The sequence below is a fragment of the Plectropomus leopardus genome, chromosome 22 (genome assembly GCF_008729295.1).
Source record: "Plectropomus leopardus isolate mb chromosome 22, YSFRI_Pleo_2.0, whole genome shotgun sequence".
Taxonomy (NCBI): domain Eukaryota; kingdom Metazoa; phylum Chordata; class Actinopteri; order Perciformes; family Serranidae; genus Plectropomus; species Plectropomus leopardus.
This window is the reverse complement of record NC_056484.1, coordinates 8,185,835-8,199,381: the sequence shown is the minus strand read 5'-3', so window position 1 is coordinate 8,199,381 and position 13,547 is coordinate 8,185,835. Positions and strand designations below refer to the sequence as shown.

General features: G+C 40.9%; 1 protein-coding gene across 1 annotated transcript in view; it reads left to right on the top strand.

Moving 5' to 3' along the window:
- snd1 (staphylococcal nuclease and tudor domain containing 1) overlaps window positions 1–13,547 on the top strand; it is a 245,358-nt gene that overhangs the window by 96,378 nt on the left and 135,433 nt on the right. The gene's annotated exons all lie outside the window — the stretch shown is intronic.

Genomic DNA, 13,547 nt, shown 5'->3' with positions numbered 1-13,547 from the left:
GCTTCTATTGAGGCCAGCTATAGAAATGTAGTTTCTTTAAACCCCTTTGCTGGCTGGATCTCTCTCTGAATGTGCAGGGGTGTATGCAGGGGAAGTTCCAAGAAAGGCTGGCCGGGGCACTGCAGTTTCTTAAAACGCTTTCGGTGCCAGCTGAATCTCTCTTAAAGCGAGAGTGTTTGCTGCTGTGTAAGTGCGCTCAGTTAGGCTTGTCTGAGGGGTAATCAACGCTTCTGAGGCCTACAGTGCATATCATTATCTTTTGATAAGGGGTTTCTGTCCATATGTTACTCTACAAAACAGGCCATTCGAACAAGGATTTAACCATTTGTTGTAGCGTTCAACAACCACAGGTAGGGCTGGGCTAGTGTGAAAATTTTCAAACTGTACCGTATTAACCGTAACCGTAACCGTATTAAGCCAAACAACAGACCAGACCTGTTTACCGAATTTTACCAGGTGTCCCACTTGACACAGCAGCCTCTCCTCAATGGAACATAATGATATCGTGTCCAGACAGAAAAAGAGTGACTATCACGTGGCACCGCACAACACCAGAGCTCTCTGTCCACCCTGAATTCATTAAAACATGCATTTCTGTTACTTCATGTAATCAAAGTACGTAGCGATCAGATCAGCCTGGAAACATATAACCCTTTAAAATATGAGAGCATAACCTACTTGCTATCTTCCTACATTTGTAATGTTACTTTTTTTTAAAAAAAAGAAAACATATGCTTTATATTGTCATATAAAGCTTCAAGCTTCTTTTTAGCCATGGTCATTGACTTTAGCAGAAACTTTTCAGGTTCCGATGATCTCCCTCCAGCCAGCTGTATTTAGGTTTTGTGTAAATAATTTCTCTTTTCAACTTTGTGAATCAGCTGATCCTCGTCCACTGTGGCCCTTTCAAAGCGAGCATCAGATATAAATAGTATTACAGATGAAAAAAATCAGCGGTCAGTCAGAACAGCTCTTTTGTCAGCTTTGAATCCAAAATGTTGTCATATTGGTGCAGTTTAAGTCTTTTTAAGAGAATAACTCTGCCATCATGTCTTCTCTCATCAAACAAAGAAATACACAAACATACTGCCCTCCCTCTTCTGCTGAAATTTGATCTCTCAGCAGTAAATTAATTTCTGCAGCTGACCTGTATGACACTAGTGGCTAGGCTAGTCCAATTATAAACATATTATATTAATTATAATGTCTTATTGATTATAATTAATATAATTTGACTTGGATTTCGCGTTGTGGTTAGCTGCATTTAATACTTCCAGAATGTGCCATAATGACAGATGTTTGCTTAGCTGGTTTGCATAAATCAAACTGCTTTAAGTTCTTACATTGGACCGAAAACTGGAATTCAACCCAACTCCAATTACAGGTAGATTTTCGTAAAACTCATGGGAGCTGTGCTGTTTTTTCTATAAAGCTGACATCTAGCACTAAAGTCTGACACACCCAGAGGCAGACGCTCACTTCCTCATACATTTTATATTGCTGCTCCATATTGTTTAGTCTGCCACCTCCTAGCAACTCGTTTTCCACTTTTGGCTGAGAAATTGACACGCAAACACACATGTACATCCCCATACACACACAGAGAGTTATTATCTCCTGGAACAATACTAATAGATGCATGTACTGCTGTGAGCAAACAGTTTGTGCCTTCGCTGCCAGCAGAGTGGGAGGGTGAATGCTTGCCAAGTCTCCTCTACCCCTGAGTTTCCTCTCCTCTCCTCTCCTCTCCTCTCCTCTCCTCTCCTCCTCACTCACCAGTCATTCAGCTACCTGTCTTTGGGTGCTTTCACACCTGAGCTGTTTGGTCTGTTTTAAGCGAACCATGGAGCGTTTTGTCAGATAGTACGGTTGGTTTGGGTTGGTGTGAAAAGCTCATTTGAACGCTTGTGCAGACTAAAAAAAACAATCTCTGGTCTGCCTGAAAACCTTGTGCGCTAGAATTCAGTTCACTTTAGGCGACAACCTGATTCAACCCAAGTACAGGAAGTGAACCAAAACTGTACAGACTGACATATGATTTAAGGGATCACAACTTTAAAATCCAACTTATTACGACTGTACCTTGCACATCATCTGTACAACACGGATAGTACACCTAATCTTGGTCTCATCAGGGCCAGTCTTCTCCTTCGGTACCATCATACTCTCGTTTGAAGAACTTGCTGTTTTATCAGTTGCTCATATTGTCACCTTCCCCTAAAATATTCGACTGATGGGAACGCTAAAGCAAAAACAAAAAGCCCAAGACTCAGTAAATTTGGTGTCCCTGCGTCACTTCTGAGACCGGGAAGTGTCGGCAAGTTTCACTCAGATACTCTGTCTAATAGACCTGTTTACAATATTTGGTGTGCTTGATAAAGTTCATTGTGAGCACTAACTGAACCAAATGAAAACGGCAACAATGTTGCAACTTCATCTTTGAATTGCACCGAGTCTACCAAAACATAGGTGTGAAAGCACCCTTTAGTCATGTTACCACCGAGCAGTCCAGTTTGGGTCACTTTAGTTGGTTAAACATTAGAACAGTTATTTTTGCATTTCTAACGTCAAAAGTTGTGAATGGTACCAGTAAACCTGTTCCATTTCAGCCCACTTTTTGTCACCCCTCTCTTGAGGTATCCAGCACACAGATCCAATATTCAAGGGTGGCGCTAGAAACACTGCAGTCATTAATTGCTCAAAACAGAATTACCACTCTTGCTCAATATGGTTTTAATGCACAAACCTTTTAATATCCCATCGATTGCGACAGAGACTCTAAATACTCCAGCCTGATCTTCGCATTCTGAAAAGAATTCTGTTGGCGATTAACGAGGTGCAAGCCTGCCTACGTTTAAGATTACTGTCTGCGGTGAAAACACAAAATATATCCAAAGTTTAGGTACCGGTTTCGTACAAGTTCTAAGGTTAGTATACTCAATGTGTTTGGTGAGAATGTGTCTCATCTTTTTGTATTTTCTTTTCTTTTAAACATTTCTCTCTACTCCTCTGCTTACTCTCAATACTAATCCCATGAGCTGCTGCCACATCCTCCTCTTCTCCTCATAGTATCAAATTCCCAGTAGAGTGGTAACTCTATAGGTTTTCTGCTTCTCATATTACCACCTACTTGTATTATATCCTGCTCACTTGTGGCTCTAATCCCTCATGTTTACACTCCTTCAGTCTATCCCCAACTCTGGCTCACGACTTGGTTTGAAGTTATTTTACCGCAACAACAACAAAACTGTAATTGACGGACAAACACAAGCCTGCTCCCACATATACGTCTTTGATGTGTCTTGTCCCTCACTCCAGCTAATTAAACACGACCAGAGAGTGTTGAGGGTAGAGAGCGGTATAACTAGCTGTCTAATTATTGGCTCCCCCGTTGGGCAGGTACTCTTATATCAGTCGGGCCGACGAGGTCGCGCTCAGCTTGGGGCCGCACAGCGCCTCTGATTCACCTCTTGTTTAAAAGTTCTGAAATGCCTAACAGTGCCCTGAAAACAATTATTGTTCAGAGAACACTTTTGCTTTTCTAATTAAAAATAAAAATGTAAATTAAATCCTCCCTGATGCCTGCACCCCTACACACAGCTGTGGACAAACTGACACCTGACTTGGTGAAGAAGGATCTGTTCTGACCGGAGGTTGAGTTAGACTTTCTTGTCGTCTGTCATTTGGACAGACGAGGTGATAAGAATTTGGTCATAATCTGATATTACCCTTGATTTTAATTTTAGCCGCCACTGGCTGATAAACTTGATCAGCAGTACCTGCTTGGCCTTCAACCTCCTCTGCGTCAATCCCTCATTTTTCAGTTTTTTTGGGCCGCGGAGCTTCTGTAACATTGGTAGTGAACAGCAAAAGTTTGACACTTCAGCCTTAGAGGTGTTGCGGAATGAGTGCTTTAAATTTTCCTCTATCTATAATGGTTAAAAATCTTATTTCATTGTAAAGCTGCTTGTAGCATTTTGATTTTCTCTACCTTTTCTTGCCCTGCTCTCACTCTATTTATCATAAGACTACTGCAGGAAAGTGAGCTCCACTTTAGGGATGTAAATTTGCAAATCCAAGGATAGTGAAGAAAAGGCCCACTCTACTCTCCCTATGCTTGACTAGTACTCTCTGCCCTTGTTGGTTGGATTGGTCATGTTTAGAGTAAGAAAGTAAACCTAAGCCAATTCTAGGTGGGTCATTCCTGTGATATCCTAAGAAATGCAAATTTGTGTCAGGGACAGTTTGTGGAAGTCTGCCCCCATATACTCGGTGACAGGGCTAACACTACCTAACAGTTATTGATGGATTTATCATAAGAATCAAGCTTTTTCAGTATGAGTCTTTGGAGACCTTTTAACATATCTATGTTGGATGGCAGCCACTATGGTAATGTTAGCTTATTCTAACCGGGCAAGCGTTGAATTAACCAGTGCTAGTTTTTTCACCTTGTGTAATAACGGCACTACAATTATTAGGCTTTTGGACACCTATTCAGTTAAGGCGAACTCTGGTCCTGACCCCTTTTTTAGTTGTATTTTTGTTGTCAGAAATTTCTTTCAAGTTCATTTCTTGACGCTTCCTTTATGTATAAAGTTGAATGGTTTCAAAATTCCAAAATCATCTTCATATTCATACTTTCCTCCCCTGCCTTCAGTGACTTGCATTTTATTTTGTCCCAGTGCAGCTCCAGAGGATCTCACAAAGTTAAAGTCTAAGTGTTGTCTGGTTGCCTGACATTAATAAGCAGCTACTGGATTAAAATGCTCTTTGCTTTCTGTTTTCTGGGATGGCATACGCTTTGATCAGTTTTTCTGCGGAGGTGGCCTAGTTAGACTGGCACAGGTTCACCTGCAGTGACTCCTACACAAGCTCTTTCACACAGACAGTATGCAGCCACACATCTGTATTTAAAGGGTTTTTAAGGAGAGCTGAATTCCATCTTAAGACCTAAAACCACTGGACATTGGAGAATAATTCATCTGCTATATTTATGCAAATGAACAGGATTTCTTTTTTGGAAAATACAAGTTCAAACAAATGTATCTCCTACACCATACGCAAATACACAAACGGACCACTTCAAGGCTCTTTTTCTCCTTTTTATGCTCAAGTCCAACCAGATTCATTTGAAGTCAGAATTAAAGGAAAAAGGGAATGAGCTAAATGTTTACAAACAGTCTTATTGTTTCAATGCTCTCTTAGATCTCCCAGCAAACCCACATCCTGTTCTATTGAGCAAAGACTGTATTTTAAACAAGCACTTTTGGAGACTCTGATAATTGAGGATCCATTAAAACTTGTGGTTAGGATGAGTGCCTGAACCCCTTTGCCTCGTGAAAACAGCATTTGAGCCTTTCTGTTTTGAGTATCTCCATCTTATACCACGTAAATTAAATAATAAAAGAAATCCTGACAAAATTCCAAATGCCACATGCTTCATGAAAAACTCAAGTGGGGGCAAAAACACTTCACTACCAACAGTGAGAGAGGTTTTACTTGTCCACAGCAAACAGAGGTTGACTATTGATTTGTTTGATGTCGAAAGATCACTGCTGACCCACCTGCACACACACGTTTAAACACACACAGCAGTTTGCTGCAGTGGCTGAATAATTCTGCCAACCCATGAAAACTGTTTCAGCCCATAGATGCTTAACGCAGCCCGTCAGAGCTTTCATCTCGACGTTGCTTTCATGTGCCATTCTGCGCTCAGCAGTGCACGTTTTCTCAGCAAGTCTTTGACATTAGCTCACTGCTTGTCATCTTCAAGTCCACATGAGTGTAAAGTCACGATCCCTACAGTTACTACAGAGCGAATCCCGAGCTCTACTTAATGTGTCAGAGTGGGGCTTCTTTATCTATCGCGATCACCTTTTCAAATCTCCCCTTTCTTGCACCTCATCCTTGCCCCTTGTCTCCCTCTCCCCATTCACTTCTCTCTATCTACACGTGTCCTTTTTCCCCATCTGCGATCCTCTGACATACTAAATCAGGGTGTCATAGATAATGTGTCGCCCTTACCTTCCACCTCAGTTAATTCTCTTACCCTTGTCTGTCTTTCTCACTGCCTCCATAATGTCTTGAGGAATGCAGGAGGCCATTTTGTCACCCCGATCCCACCCCTCTACTATCACCAAAATGTCTACACCCAGATACATTCATTCTCATGGTAGAGGAGATGAGATCTCAAATCGCTCCCTGTAAGCCTCAAACTGCTTTTCTCATGTGATATCAGTCTATAGGTTTTTAAGATAGCGTCTTTCCCTCTTTGCTTCCCTCTTTAGATCGTACATGCAGCATAAACGCAAAGATTTTCTTATCCGCTTACTGTGTATGTGACTTTTCTCGTCTTTCCTCAGAAGAACATATGCAGACATCTCTTGACAGTGTTTTTGGTCAGCACAGTTGCCACCTCTAAAGCCTGCCAAAAATCTGCCCAAACAAATGTAACCAAAGGGGACTTATTATGGTTTCCTGTATTTTTGTCTTATATATAGTGTGAAGGATGTTCATATTAAATGTGGCCAAAGTAATCCCTGTGAGCAAACACGTAGTATTTTCTACCGTTTTGATTACTTCATTTCCAACAGTTTTTCCTACTCTGGCCACAGTTTGATGTCATAGTGAGCTGGGTTTCTTTAAATGGTCATCTGCGTCAGGCATGCTACTGCAGTTGTTTGCATTAAATAACTTACACTGCTACATGCTAACGTTAGGGAGACATGTAATCTTGATAGATTTGGTCTATTTCAGATCATATTCCTGTTGGAACATATGCAGTTGTATTAAGAAGCTTTTATCAATGCTTTTTTTTTTTCTTTTTATGGCAAAAAGTGCTGCTGTTCTCCTTTACAGTCATTCCCGGCTGCATGTTCGCTGCTACATGCTAACACCAAGGAAACATGCAATCTTTTTGGTTGCTGACCTTGTAAATCCCTGATTTTGGATCAGAATCTTGCTGGAACACGTCCGGTCGTGTTTAGAAGCTTTGCTTGGTGATTTTTTTCACGGTAAAAAGTGCCACTGTTTCTCCATTACAGTCATTCCCCAGCTGCAAATACACTGCTAATGAACAGGTAGCTACATACAGTGGAACACATTATCTTGTTTACAGATGTTGTCAATTGACCCTAAGTTTTGGTACAAATTCCTGTTGCAACATGTCCAAATATTTTTGCAAGCTTTGGTCTTTCATGTTAGAAAGCACGGGGTTCAGTGACTTAGTGCTTTTTAAACATTAGAGCATGTAAATATGCAAACCATAAAAACAAGTATTACCTTAAAATGAGCATAATATGTCCCTTTAAACAAAAGCAGAAGCAGGCATCTTATACGTATTTCAATTATAAGTGGTAAAACACATGTAGATATCGTCTGAATTGATGGACTGTGTCCATAAACGTCTGTGTTTGTGAGCGAGTGAATGAGGGCTGATCCCGAGCGCAGTTTCCTTGGTGATGCTGCGCCTGTGATCATGATTTCTCACCAGGCAGTAAATCTCGACAAAAGCAGTGAAATTAATGGTCAATAGCTTCATTCTTTTTGCTCTCTGTGTGTGTGTGCACGCTTTTGTGTGTGTGTGTGTTTTTATTTGTGTTTGTGCACACACAAAAACCTCAACAAACCCCCATCCTCACATATGTCCCCTGTTTGCAGCTCTCAGTAGACATGATTTACTGCACACGCACCTCAGCTTCAACTACTGGACGGGATCATAAAAGTAAGGCTGGCTTCTAAGAAAACACAGGGATGTTTTTCACCCGCCAAAAGGGCAATAAAGTCTGTCTCCCAGGGAGTAACACACTCCACTGGTCCTCTACATGGCAAAAATAGCTCACACTGCCCACCTGCCATTCAGTCTCAGTCTTAGCAACAGAATCTGTGTGAATTTGACCACAGTATATATCCAATAAAATCTGTTGGCATGCACCTATTCTACACTGCAGCCTCGACGGCACTGGGCTCAATGCCAACACTATACTGTTATGAAAAATTTTCTTCTGCCTCTGTTGACCTCAACTGCAACAAATCATACAACCAGCTGGTCACTGAATATGGCTATTTACATCAGTTTTCACACGGTCAAAGTCAGATGCACCAGCAAACATCAACTTGCCGTCACCAATTCCTCCAGTCCATCAACACCTTCCTGCACCTTTACCTCCATGGATGCACAATGTATATAAAATGTGTTCTCAGGATAGAGAAGATTGTTTATTTTATCGTTTAATAACCAAAATTAATGTGAGAGAGGGCAAGTTAATATTGCTGTCCTCATAAACCGACTCAATTTCTCTTTTTATAATGAGCACGGGCTTGCTCTCTGCATAGATGCTGCGCTGTCCCCACCTTTGACTCCACACTCCTGTCCAGTCCGTCTATATGACATTAGGACCGAAAAAAACTCTCTGGCCCTGACTCATGTTGACTCACAAGGCAGCACGCTCGCAGGCCTGCTCAGAATAGCCTCCTGTCTGCTCCACTAGCACACTGGCTAGTGCTCACACACACACCAAAAAAAATCCTTGCACGTGCACTGTGTAGCACACACTCCCAGCAGATTTTAGGTGGGTTCTATCATCGATCTTTGGCTACACAAGAGCTGGGCAACATGGAACAAATCAAATCTAACAATATTTTTGACCGAACCAAAAATCTAAATACGTAGAAAATAAAAAAGCATAAAAACAAGCAATTGAAATGAGCTGTTTTTGCTCCTTTGATATTCAGCAAAAAATTAAACAAAGTTTCCAACATTTAGCCTTATAAGTATACAGGCTATTCTGACAAACATAGATCACATGAAGCTCAAATACCAAGCATTTCTTCCTATAAATGGAATGAGAATCCTAAAAAAAAAATGCATGTGTCAAGCAGAAAAGCTAATACGCTATCCTTGCTATTCCTGTATATAGACAACCCCTCGTGCTGAGCCCTCATCACAGGCTCTGATCAAAGAAGGCACAGTAATGTGAAGTGTATGGGAATTCAGAATTAAGCCCCATATAACACCTGCATGAGTGGAGCCAAGGTCCCAGGAATGTGCCAATGTATTTTTTAAAATCTAGTCTTGATCTTTAACAGAGAGAGATTGTTTGCTGTTCATTTCAAAAGTTCCAGCACCTTAAAAGTGCATTATAGCAGATACTTTGTATGGTAAAGCCTTTTTGACAGTCACAGAAGAAGAGTATGTTTCAGTGGTGAGCATTTTTGTTGCTGTACTGACTGAGTGTAGGGGCTTTAGTTGATAAATGCCTGATGCAATTGAGATTCTAATGCCTATTGGTCTTGGTCATTTTAATGGAATAACACTCTATTACAGCAGTCGTCTGCGCCTCAGTGCATAGTAATTTACAATGAGGGGGGAAAAAATCTAATTAAGAGATTGCATCAAAATAATTGGGTTTCAAAATTTCCTACGAACCCTTTTAAGTTGAGAATGAGCTCTTTCCTCAAATTGAATGGCAGTGAAAATATTGTTTTTGCAACTGGTTTTTAGCTGTTTAAATTTAGTTATTGCACTGAAAACGCGTACGCATGCGCACAGGGTCAGCAGTTATCGTCCCTACGGTTCCATTTATGCTGACCTTTTGATCCTCTCATCCTCTCTGCCGTCATATTCACCAGTCTCCCTTCCTCAAGTACCCCCAGCGGTCAAGTCCATTACTGGTATCAGCACTTCTTATCTGCTGCACTGTGCTATAGTACCATCACACACACACACACACCCCCCCATCATCACCACACCCCTTGTGATGCAGTCCGGGCCGTTCACCAATCATGCAGGAGCCATGATGGCCAGGCTATATATCCCCCATTCCATCTGTAGCTGGCACTCTTGCATCACATTTGCTCTGCTCACTCCTCTCCTGAGCGCCTTTGCTCTCTCTTCCTCTCGCTCTCTCTGCTTTGCTTTCCCCCCCTTTTTCTTTTTCTCTCATTTTTATTTTGTTTTAATCAAATTTTGCTTCTGTTTTTTTCTGTTTTTTTTTTCTTTTCCCCTCCTGTTATCTTTTCATCTTGTCCTGATTCTCCCTTAATTCCCTTTTCCTCTCACTTCTGTTTCTTTTAGTCTCCCACAAACACTGCTATGTACAATCAGCCCTGCAACATTCCCCCTGTGCTTCTTAGATCTGCTCCCTTTTTCTGTTTTGGCGTCATTTCTTTCCTTTTTGCTTTCTCCTTAATAACTTCTTTCTAGCAATCTGTCATGCTCTCCTTCTCACTTAAATTTTCTCTCCCACATCTCAATTTCTATACCACTTTATCTCCTTCCTCCTCCAACTCTAATCTCCCATCCTGTCCTCTCGCTACCCTCCCCAGGCTCTGTGAGCTGTGGGTAAATAGGTGCATCTTGCCTTGCTTCCTCTTTCAAATGGCTCCATGATTGCTAATGAAGCACACAGACAAGAAAAAAAAAAGAAGAAAATGACGCGGAGGAAAGGATGGAGGGGAGAGAGGAGTGTTTCCCATGGAGACGGGGCCCTTCAGTTCCTCCCTAGCTGATTGGCTGATTGATGACCCTGTAGCCATGTTGACTGATTATTATGACAGGGCCTTTTATAGAACAGCGTAGCTTAATATGTGACCAACATACTTCGGTATCGAACAGTATGGTATAGCATAAGCCCCGTCCTGCTATACCATACTGAGGCATACAAAGTGCAATACAGCATGGCCGAGCTTACGAAGGAATTCCATAAGACAGCTTAATGCTCAATACATTGCCTGCATCTGTTCATGCAACTGCTCACAATCCGTCACACCGTCCATTTGGATTCAACAAACTGATTCACTTGTTTGGACATTCCTCTCACATGCTTTACGTTAGAGACAACCTGAAAAGCATTGTCTAGTTTTGCATAAGTACAGTCCTAGGGTTAGGGTTATGGCAAATGGTCAGTAAAGTATGAAATGGGTTTGTCTGATTGTGTTTCTTTAAATTGAGGAGCTGGTAGTAGAGAGGCAGACAGGGTTTGACATAGCAAAATTAGTCATGTGAAATGTAAAGTTGAAATGAATTATCGTGCTCTCCCTCTCTCAGACTCTTGCACTCTTTCCATTCCCTTTTCCACATTTTACCTCTGCACTGTGCTGCTCGTATTGTTTCCATGCTTCTTGTTTGACCAATACACAACAGAAAACTGATGCCAGAGATACGTACATGCATAAATCTGATTTATCAAGCTCATTCTCGCACCTGCAGAAAAAGCTTAATATTTAAAATGCAGGCTGAGTCATCAATAGACATAGCAAGAATAGAATCAATGTGTCTGATTTTTGCCTAACCGACCCATTGTGACAGCCCTGATTACACTGCAGCCAGTTATTTTTACTGCAATTGGATAACAATTTGTAGAAGATACTAAAACTGTCATTTTGGGATAATGTAACCACACCTACATCTGGGCCCTAAAAATGCTCTTTGTTGAATTGCTGTTTCAGGATAGTTGAAAACGTTAAACTTTGTCTTAGCATGCCAGATGTCCTTTTCCCCCTAATATGGAACACAGACTCCAGTATAGTGCCTCTAAATATATTTTCAGGAAGAAATGTTATTCTTCCCTTTTTATGTGATTCAATAATATTTCTGTGATATATTTGTCTGCTGCACTGCTCAATTCTGTCAATGTTTTAACTCCAAAAGTAGTCTCTGTTCACTAGGGTCATCATATTCATCATCATTTCTGTAGCCAGTAATGTAGCACAATGTTAGAGGACATTTAGATTATAATGCACATTTACAGCAAATGCTCTTTCTTTACAACATGTGACCCGTTTCCAAGCTCTCTTCTAAAAAAAACAAACAAACAACTAAATATAAATGAATAAATAAATAAATAAACCCTTGCACAATATGCTCCCTCTTCAGCTGTCCTCTTTAACCTCCATCTCTTACTCTATCTCTCTCACACTCTCTCTCTTTTTTGTCACTTCCTAATTCCTCAGAGCTGGACTGTCACCCTCACAAACACATACATCACTCTCCTCTTCTGACAGCCTCTACTACAGGTTAAGCACATCACAAGCTCGCAGCTAACTGCCATGTTTTTATGATGTCAACCCCGCCTCTCTCATTTAAGTTCAAACATTCTCGTTTTTTTTTAGCTCCTTTGTCACGAATGTAATTGATATTGTTCCTGTGGCCCTCGCAGGTACTCTCTCTACCCAGCTCTCCATTTGCAACACTTCTTACTGGTTATGTAAACTGGTTTCGTCAACTACGCTACTAGGCCAAAGCTTTGCCTGCCAGCACAGTCCTGTGACTGTAATTCTGATAACGTCACGCATCTACAGAGGTTAGTTATTGTGTTTTTCGATTAGTGTTTACTTTAGAAACGCTCAGCTTTTTTTAGGCTTAATAAGAAGGTAGTATCTGTGTTGGCTGTGATGATTCCGGTCCACACAGCTTGCAATCACTCCCCTGGAGTTCTTTTGTAGTATTCTCTTTGTCATCTCTCACCCACATGTTGCCCACTCTGAACATGCTATTCTGTTCTTAACTGATCTGTGCTCCCGGGGTAGTTCACACCACCTTTCTTTTTATCATTGGTGACTGAAACACCATCCCCAGTTTTGTCATTACAGCAGAAAGAATGGCAACAGCACTGCTTGGTCTTCAATCCCCCCCACACACCGTGGTTTCCAAAAACAAACTGGCTTGCCTTTCTAATACATGCGTACTAAGCACAGCGCATGTTGTATGATATCTTTCTTTGTTAGGCAGAGAACGGTGGGGCTCTATTATGATTGAGAGAGGTGATATTGTTGAAGATGAAAAATGCACAGTTAACAGCGAGACCCGAATGCATTTGTCACCATAAAAAGCCCCCTTACTGATTGATGAAGGCACAACAGCTGGCAATGCAATGAAAAGTGAAATGAGGATCTATATTTTTTGGCAAAGTGCAAGACAGTCTTAACACCCAAACAGTATTCCACCTGAATTTATCACCTTTTTCACTCAATTAGATACATGGTTCATTGTACTAGATTGTAATGTAGAAAATGACATAGTTAACACATTCTGTTGCATCGTTGAAAGGCATTATGTAATGAGCATTTCAGTTAACATTAGATGCTATGATAGCACTGCTACACACCAGTTCTTTATCTTTTCACATCTAAAACATTTGTAGAACTTAAGAACTTAGATTAAATATACGCTTTTGATGAGCCACACCTTGATGAAGCACCATGACACTCACTGAAGGTGTAAAATAGACACAGAACAAACTCTATTGTTGCATATAAAGACTATAATTAAAGGAGATGTTGAGAGATGTAAAAACAAAAAAGGGAAAAAAAACCCACCATCCACTCCTGCACCGTGATTCATTCTGCCTGAGTCATTCAGCACACGTAGGGTTAAAGTATAGCTGCAGCGTCTTACTGCAGTGTCTAAAGCATTTGGCTGATCGTTACAGTATACACCAGGAGAAGGGGAAAAAAACATCTCTCTCTAATACTTCCTTTTTTTCTTCCAAAAATCCTTTTTATTGCATTTATAACATTTGGCACAGTACAAATTCTTGGTGCTTTTA